Source organism: Lissotriton vulgaris, chromosome 4_1 (assembly GCF_964263255.1).
Source record: "Lissotriton vulgaris chromosome 4_1, aLisVul1.2, whole genome shotgun sequence".
Lineage (NCBI taxonomy): Eukaryota > Metazoa > Chordata > Amphibia > Caudata > Salamandridae > Lissotriton > Lissotriton vulgaris.
In genome coordinates this window covers 2,029,947,601-2,029,957,237 of record NC_141691.1, presented here as the reverse complement: position 1 = coordinate 2,029,957,237, position 9,637 = coordinate 2,029,947,601, and positions in this window count along the sequence as shown.

Sequence of the window (9,637 nt, the reverse complement as noted above, 5' to 3'; positions counted from 1 at the left end):
GGCATAGCGCAATCTATATATTGCTATAAAACAATTTATGATAAAGGTAACATACAGAAATAGATATAGAATCATGACTACAAAATAAAATTCATGTATTCATTTGTGATATATGAATTGTTATATATATATGAGCAGAGGGTAAACAGTTCATATTATCAAAAGGCTATCTAATAACGGGGAAGGGAGTATTGGAATATGGAACAAAACCTAAAATTCATGAAACAACAGGTTTAAAAATAAAATATGAACCATTATCGTAAATGATCTAAGAATGCAATAGACAGACAATACACATTATGCTCACAGACATGAAAAAGACATAACAAACCATAAATACCCAGAGACAACATCAGACATGAACTAGAGAACGAAAATTAACATAAACACCATAAACCTTCAGTACAATACATAGATATATGTAAGCTAACTAATAAAAAAGTGAGAAAAGAGAGGTACTAATATGATACATGAAACTAAACAGTATAAAGGGGCTAGAACACAGAACAAAAAATGACAACAGTACCCAAGAAACCGCAACAACCAAAAACTGAGAAATACTACTCCAAGAGAGACTAGGCAGATAAAATAGGAGAGTAGATCAAGGAAAGCAATTGGAAAGAACACTTTTACCGGAGGTATAAACAGAAAAAAGGAAAAATAAAGGCATGAAATCAATTAGCTTCATATACCATGGGAACAGAACCTGCAAAGAAAGGGTTAGAACCAGCGTAAAACAGCAAGGATCAACAAACCAACTCTGTTAAAGTAGAACAGATATCGTAGCATTATCGCATATATACAAAAACAGATGAGAGCAAAATTACAGACATCTCACAATAAATATTCAAGACCCAGAGGGACCAGGAGAAGAAGAAGACTCCATTTGTGATTCAGTCTGATTATCCAAAAAGGTAGGTAACTCAGAAGGTTCGTAAAAAGTCTGAGTGTGACCTCTGAATGTTATTCGAAAACAGGAATGACCAGCAAAAGAAAACAGAATGTTCATGTCCAAAAGCCTTCTTCACAAATTGAGAAAGCCTTTCTGTCTAAAAACAGTATCTCTAGCAAAATCCTGGGATATAGCAATTCTCTGGCCCTCCCAATTAATCACTTTAATTTTCCTCATCTGCAACAAAATTTGTTCAAAATGTTGGTGTCTCAATGGTTTGAAATCCACGGGTCTAGGATGAGGTGAGGTCTTCGAGTAAAAAGTAGGAACTCTGTATGCACGCTCTATTTCAAAAACTCTTTGAAAAGAAATATTCAGCACAGTAGGAATCCAATTGAGCAAAATCTCTAGCATTGATGGCGTTGTTATTTCTGCATCTTCTGGCAAACCAAAAATACGTAGGTAGCTTCTACGATTTCTATCTTCCTGATCCGTATGATCTCTCCGTAAGGCAACCAGGGAGCGCTTCATCTTCTGCATGGATTTAGCCTGGTGATGTGAGGAGTCCTCTACAACACTTATCCGTGACTCCGCATTAGAGACATGAAGTGTTAAATTCTTGAAATCATTCCTGATTGCCGCAACTTCAACCTGAAGTAAATCAGTATTGGTTTTAGTGCTCAGCGCAATATCATGAACAGCATTTAGGCGAGATAGAATAGCATCTAAGGTAGTACCAGAGTCTTTCAGTGCAAGCTCCGGAGTAGGAGATGTTTGTTTAGATCTCTTAAGAGTGCCTTTAGAGTCCTTAGATTTGGGAGAAAGTCCCATGGTGTCTGCCATGAGAAAAGGGAATAATAACAATAAAGAAGCCAGCAGCTTGTATTTGCCTCCACTGATGTAACACAAGACCCCACACTGTTATTGGGCAGTCACCTGGAAAAAACCAGAACTAGCAACTCTGGGTCCAAAATATAAGGATCTTACTGCCCTTTGACAATAATAACAGTACAGTGTTCACACCTGTACACCATAAAATAGAATCTTAGAAGGGCTGCGAAAGGAAACCGCTGATCCCTTGTAGCAGAGCACACTATAAAATAATGGTGCGTGTCCAGAGCTTAGAAATGTGCTAAGGGAAAGCGAAAGCAGCACTAAGCATGACCAAAACCTAAAGCACCATGAGAAATGCATGGCAAAGCAGTACTTACAGCAAACAAAAGATGCAGCTGAAGCATTAATTACGTGAAGAGAGCGTCCAGCAGAAGAGGGAGCACCTGAATATTCCACTGTGATAACTGTATTTTAAAGTTTAAAGCAGAAATAAACAGAAAGTGCGTATTGAGAAAGTACATTGCAAAGACCGTAGCAGCTGACATGCAGTACTTATCCCGCAGACGACAACACTCCAGTCAAGCTCCTCATGACGCCATTGTAAAGAGTGCTCCTGTGGGGCCAGTCATTCCGATGAATACTGAGTAAAAAAAACAGCAGAGTTTCTCCAAAACTGCTCAGAGCCTTCTCAGCACATTCTGCCAGCAGAATCCGGTAGTTTTATAAACAGAAACAGGGTCGGTCATGAAAGAAAAAACGCGACCTCACGGTGACGCGACGGAGCTCACAGGAAAGCGACCATCCTGGCTGCTCGCTAGCCAGGTTGGTAAATGTGGCGCATCATGGGTGGCGGAGCTGTGGCGCACAATTTTTGGCGCATCCCTGCTAATTTGCAGGGATGCGCCAGTAATTGTAAATCTGCCCATAGTGTTTAGCTCATATCAGGGCATGTAGTTTAGCTATGTGCAACTGTATTCCACCTAAAGGAACAAAAATTAGAATATTTAATTCCCATGGTTTTATGCGAAGTATGGTTTTCAAGCATATTTGCTGGTGTGTTTATCCTAAAACTTAGCTCTGTCTAACAATTCAACTCGTGGACTGGCAAGACCTCATGGTGTGAGGGGACTTTTCTCATCTGCACCTATAAATGTGTTTTACAAAACCAAATGTTAAGCGATGATATGTTAAAGATATATAGAATTAAATTGTATCGGACATCATGTGGAGCACCTCAGCGGTTTGATGTTCAAGTCAAGGTGTAGAATCACCACAATCAATGGCAATAAAAAAAATAAAGAATCCCGATACAGAGACATACAAACGTGTACACTTTTTACAGACATGTCATGAAGGGCATTACATTTCTCTTAGTGATGGAGGAAGGATCGAAAGTCCCCCTGAATGTATCTTTTATCATACCAATAATCTGAATTCCTCCACTGGCATGGTTACAGTGCTCAAAAGTTCTCATATCTCCCCATCTGGCCCCACGGGATGGATGCCCATCTCTGTTCCTTCAGTAACAGTCTCCTAGGTAGGGCAAGACCCCCCTTGACACTTTAAATGACTGTCCAAATCAGTTCTTTGTCTGTGTGTTGATGTTCTACATAGTGTGATGTAAGTTTTGTGGCACTAATCTTTCTGCATATAGTGCTCCTGTGCTTGATAATGCAGACTTTGACCTTCCTTGACGTCATTCCACTATAATGTTCTCCACATGGACAGGTAATCATATATATATATATATATATATATCCTGCACACCGTTTGTCTCCTAGCTCGCGCAGCTCGCACAGCCAGCAAGCAGACTACGGACACGGACCTCGAGGTGTATCAAAAATCTTTATTCGGCAGAAAGAGTCACCGACGTTTCGGCTCAGCGGAGCCTTGATCACATGACAGAATATATATATATATATATGTATATATATTAAAGCTCCGCAGGTCCGTATACATATATATACAGTCGTCTGTATAACAATTGGTGTGTATGCATTACTCCCACAGCCATGGGAGTCCCAAGTTGATGTGGGATGTATTTTATTTATTTTTGAATTTGAAAATGTTATGCAAGGAAATACAGCAATGGACAATCACATATTCAGAAAAAAGAAAAGAGCATATCACTGCTAACATAGACAGCATCTGACTATGTCTAAATCAGGTCAGTTATAAACGCCCACATTTTTGCACCGAGGGCTCTTATTTCAACACCCTTAAGTCTATACATAGCAGATTCAATATTATACATAAATAATAATCTTTCCCGCCAACTAAAAAAATAAGGGTGGTCTGTATGGATCCATTCCCTGGTAATACATGCTCGAGCTACCGCCATACAAATAAAAAGAAAGCCGGTTTAAAGCTTTAGATCTTGAAATACCTGAATCTAAGCCAATTAATACCGTCTCTGCCGTTAATTTACTATTAGACTTTACAACAGCAGCCAAAAAATTCTCAATTTGTTTGAAGAAAAAACGTATGTACAGCATCGGCTGCATACAAGCCGCAGCGATTAAATTTTGTCCCTGTTGTAGTACTCCATTTAACAACTTTGCTAGGAGAGTAATAGAGATCATGTAAACACATGAAATATTGAGATTTCATCAACCCAGTTATTAAACATTCGAAGGCAAGTTTAACTGACTCAAAAACATTAATATCAGATATCCCTAGTTTGCTGATCCACCTCCCCTGACATTCAACTAAGTCATCCCCAAATTCCTGTATCAAACATAAATAAAGAGTACCTATTGACGTTTTTTTTGCAAATGATCCAAAAGGGGGACTTTGTTCATGCTAAAAACGGAGACAAGTGATGAATTTTGAAAAAAACTACGGATCCGAAGAAACTTAAAAATTCGTTTTTACTCAAAAAGTATTTGCTCTGTAACTCCTGAAAAGAGGCCAATTGGCCTTCGCAAAACAAATCACCCAAGTAACATACGCCTTTTGAGTTCCACCTAATCGCCGAAAGATCACAGAAAATTACAGAAGGTAATAAGCCAGATGCTTCAAAAGGAGTATATGCATTCAGTTTTGTTAGTCTCAAGTCTTTCCGGATTTTTTGCCACACTACAAATGCTGCTTTCAGCGTCTTAAATTTCGTCTTTTTATAGTAACTGGGCTCTGTCATCTTAAGAAAATGGGATTTAGCTCCGTCTCCTAAAATCAACTCATAAATAGAGGGAGAGCTGCAGGCAGGTACTCATGCCCGTTCCCCAGTTATTAGTGGGCTAATGAATTGCAAAGTTGCCGCAAAGTAATAGAACAGAAAATACGGGACAATCCATCCTCCATACTCTTTGCTAAGAATCATTTTTTAAGAGCTTTCCGATGTCATTTATAGCCCCATAAGAATCTGGATGTTGCCCTTTCTGAGTTTCTAATGCACATAGGGGAAAATTCCAAGGGTATTGAACGATAAAGGTATGAAACCTTAGGTAGAATTAACATTTTTAAAACATTGACCATACCATGCAGAGATAAGTGTAGATGATTTAGCCGTTCCAATGTGGAATTGATCTTGATTAGCACTGGATTCATATTTAGATCCGGGATACCTGATACCGGGAGCAACATTTTAATCCCAAGTTACGTAACCTCAGAGACAGTCTGGGTTTTTGACAAATTGAGTTTATATCCTGAAAATAACCCGAACTCTGACGCTAAATCATTAATTGCTGGCACCGCATTCTGAACATCGGTTGTGACGACAAGCATATGCTAATGCCCGATAATTTACACTGGCCAGACAAACTGGTTTAATCTTCTCTTCTCTTCGAGATTAGGATAATTAACTAAGGGATCAATATAAAGTGCAAAAAGTAAAGGAGAACAGGAGCATCCCTGTCGGGTACCCCAAAAGATTGAAAAAATAGAGGATACCTGTGAATTTATACGAATGCGTGCTTTAGGGATGTATGAGTTGTAAACTGGCAGACAATGCACATACCACAGGGAAAATGGCCTCCCACCTGAGGAGCATTCTATAATGTCATTTGTCTCTCAGGTTTCTGTTGGTATGTGTCTGCATGTACTAAGGAATTCCTACATTTCCTATTCTTTTCTGAAGGAAAACAATGGTTTCTCAAAGTCCAGTTTATTGGAGGTCAGGATATTCCTCTTGCGATTTATGATTTTCTTGATGGAGTTAAAAGAGAAAATATAAGTGGTCACGTATATTAACCCCTTCCATGCTCATGACGAGCTCAGCTCGTCATGAGGCACAGTTGAGCTGTGCTGATGACGAGCTGAGCTCGTCATGAATATAGAAGAATCTTAATTTCCAGCACAGGGGAAAAATAACCACAGCAGCGATGTGGTTAAAGAATCTGTCTCTTTTTTTGGGTGATCTTTCAGTAGGGCTGATCGAGGGTGTTACGGGATCTATTTTGGGCCCAATTTATTATCCTCTTGGGATAATGTCTTTCTTTTTGTCTTTTTGTCAAGAATGCTGCCTCAGGTTTTTAGGTATCCAAGTCCAAACAGTTCCTGCGAATCCTGCTCAGGGATCTTGGATGGGCGCTGTTGAAACTAAGGAGGCTGTTCCTATCTGTTGGTCTTTTATATAAGGAACTTTTCATCCTACTGCCTCTGGCAATAATGTTCGTACTCTGTGGCTGTCCATAGTCATGGTGAAGTGGAGAAAGGGGTTGAGTTGGTTAAGCCAGATCCCCATACTTCTTGATCATCATGCCAGACTACCAGAATGTCATCAATGTAATTGAGTGGAGGAATTCAGAATATTGGTATGATAACATATACATTCAGGTGGACTTTCGAACCTTGCTCTATCACTAAGAGAAATATAATGCACTTCATGACATGTCTGTAACAAGTGGACACGTTCATATGTCCCTGTATTGGGATTCTTTCTTTTTTTATTAACATTGATTGTGGTGATGATGGAGCAAGGATTGACGAAAACAAAACTTTCTCTGACCATTCCCTTATTAACAGTACTAATCTGTAAAAATAATAACGATAATTAAAGTAATATACACGCACAACATTTACATAGGGGAATAAGACTTTATGCATGCTTAGTTAATAAAAATAAAAAGCAACACAACTAAAACCCGCTTTAAACGTTAAAATATTTATGCACATTCCCGAATTAGAATTACGTAAATAGTAATGTGACTAACCGATTTTGACAGATTGCTGGGGTGGATGGAGGAGTAAAAAATAGTGAAAACTTTCACTCATGCGCAGAAATGACTAACATTGGGTCTTGAGGTACCGAGTACCTGGCATCTGCTTGCCTGAATTTAAAAAGAATTTTCGATGCTAATGCTTTTGCTTCACAAAGGAAAAAACAATAACATGGGATAGAGTAGAAGTGGGTGGTGAACAGTGAAAATTATGTATTTGATAAAATTATCGTTTGTTTAATAACTTTATTGCGGTCATAGACCATAAAAGCACAGATAAAATATATACATACACGGAATAAAATACATAAATAAATAAAAAATACATGGTTAAAAAGTTATTAAACAGTAAGTTATCAAAGTAATGGTATCAAAACACCCCAGTTAATCACAGATTGTCGCAATTCATTAAAGTGAGCCTTCTGCGCCACATAACATATAATAAACGGGATACCGCAAACACAATAGAGGGGGAGGTGTCATAAAAATTCTGACAGCTTGTGCACATTGCCTTAAACCAAGGCTTCTACATAGCGGTGCCAACCAGCATCTCCTTACTGTACTGTAGGCTGGGCAGAGGAATAAGACGTGAACAATATCCTCTTTGGTGTTATTACAAACTGGGCAAATTCCCTCTTCTTGTCCATTCCATTTGCAAGTAAATGCCCCAATAGGTAGACAACCATGTCTTAATTGTGTGTAAAGTTTTCTTGCAAGAAGAGGCTGTAAGAAGTCCAAAAACTCCTCCCTCTTAGACACAAGTTTTACCTGCAAAAATTCTGCAGACAGACTGCCCAGCATTGTCGAGCTATGCAGAAGGCCTAGGTTGTAATGTCTCAGGGAAGCCAAGAGCTCCATTCTCTTCACTCTCGGGTAGCCCACCTCCGGGGTCTCCCATAATTGGGGCATACCAATTTGATGTACAAGGGCCTTGATATGGGCTAGCCAGTGGATATTCTTGGTCTTTAGGTGCCCCCAGACTGCAGCAACTTCAACTCTATAATCCTCGAGCTCAGCCACTGTCCAGAGCCTTCTCCAATACAATAGAGGTCAGGTGGCTAGCAGTTCTGAGATGGACTCTCGGACTAGATCTAGTCTCACGGGTGTGAGTGGGGTGCTCTGGGGGAGGCCTATCAGATTCCACATAAAGGCCTGCTCCACCTTGAGGAGGCTTGGTGTACTCTTATGGCCCCAGAGTTCTGCACCATACATCACAGCTGGTCTAGCTTGCGCCCCATAGATCTCAAGGGCTGTGGCAACTGGCTTAAACAGGGTTGTTCTATGGAACTTGCCAATGCCCCCTCCAATCTGCGCCAGCCCCAAAGCAGATTTGGATACCAGTGGGCCCCAACCAAAATCTTCAGTCAGGGTAACCCCCAAGTATACAAAGGTTTTCAACCTTTCGAGCGGGATGCCATTTTATACCGGGTTAGGCCGAGTTCGCTTTGGGGGATGAAAGATCATAAACTTCGTCTTTGCTAAGTTTATTTCCAATCCCCTCTGAGCGCAAAAGGATACGAAACCATCCAGGACCCTCTGGATACCGGATGATGTTCGAGACAACAACAGGGTGTCGTCTGCGAACATCAGAGCAGTTACCCGGCCAGTGGCCAACCAAGGAGCATCACTATCCCTGACCCTTTCCAGTTCACCCACCAGGTCATTTATATAAAGACTAAAGAGCGTCGGAGCCAGGGCACAGCCCTGGCGTACGCCTCTGGTCACGGAAAAGCGGGCTGATAATTCCCTGTTCTTCCCGCATCTCACCTTGGCATAGTTCCCTGCATGGAAGCGCACCAGGACATCTAGCAGATAGGGCGGGAGGTCTAGTTCTTTCAGTACCCTCCATAGGCTTTCCCTGGGGACAAGGTCGAAGGCAGCCCGCAGGTCTATGAAGACAAGGTAGAGGTTGCCACCCTCTACTCTTGCTGTCTTCCAAAAAAGGACCTGCAACCTAAAAATTTGGTCCAGGGTCGAGATTACAGCTCTGAAGCCGGACTGTAGGGTAGTCAATATTTTTTGCTCCTCCATCCACCCCAGCAATCTGTCAAGAAGGACTCGGCCCATTAGCTTCTGTGAAGTATCCAGGAGACTAATCGGCCGGTAATTTGATGGCACTAAGGGGCTGCCCTTCTTGAAGATTAGCACAATCTCGGTTCCTGCCCATTTGTCCGGTAACTTGGCTCCCCAAAGGACAGCATTGAATAGAACAGCCAAGTATGGCACCCAGACTTTTGGCTGGGAGGGGAAAAGGTCTCCTAGTAGTCTGTCTAGGCCTGGGGCTTTGTTAGGTAGTTGCCTGGTGATCGCCGATTCCACCTCTTTAACTGAGATGCTCTTGGTGTCTCCAGGGCCCTCCCTTGCCTTGGCGTCCCGCTGACCTAACGGATAGCCCAAGTCCGAGGCCCCCCGCAGTCGATACTCGTGCGGGGGATCTGGGGCTCGGGACATCCGGAGGGCATCATCTGTCACCGCTATCTCTGCCCCATTTAGGTGTTCGCTAGTATCAGTCCCAGGGCTGGTGTAAAGCGCAGCAATGTGCACCTCCCAGACTGATGGAGCAATGTTTGGTTGAAGAGACTCCCCTCCCTCTTTTACAACAAAGTTAACTAATGCCCAGAATAATTTGGCGTCTTTTGCTAGTAAGGCCCCTCTTAGATCTTCCCACCTGGCTTCTTCCCACTCCCTCTTGCCCCTAGCGAGTTCCTTTTTATATAACAGTCTGGTTGCCCTAATGTTCACTCTGTCATTT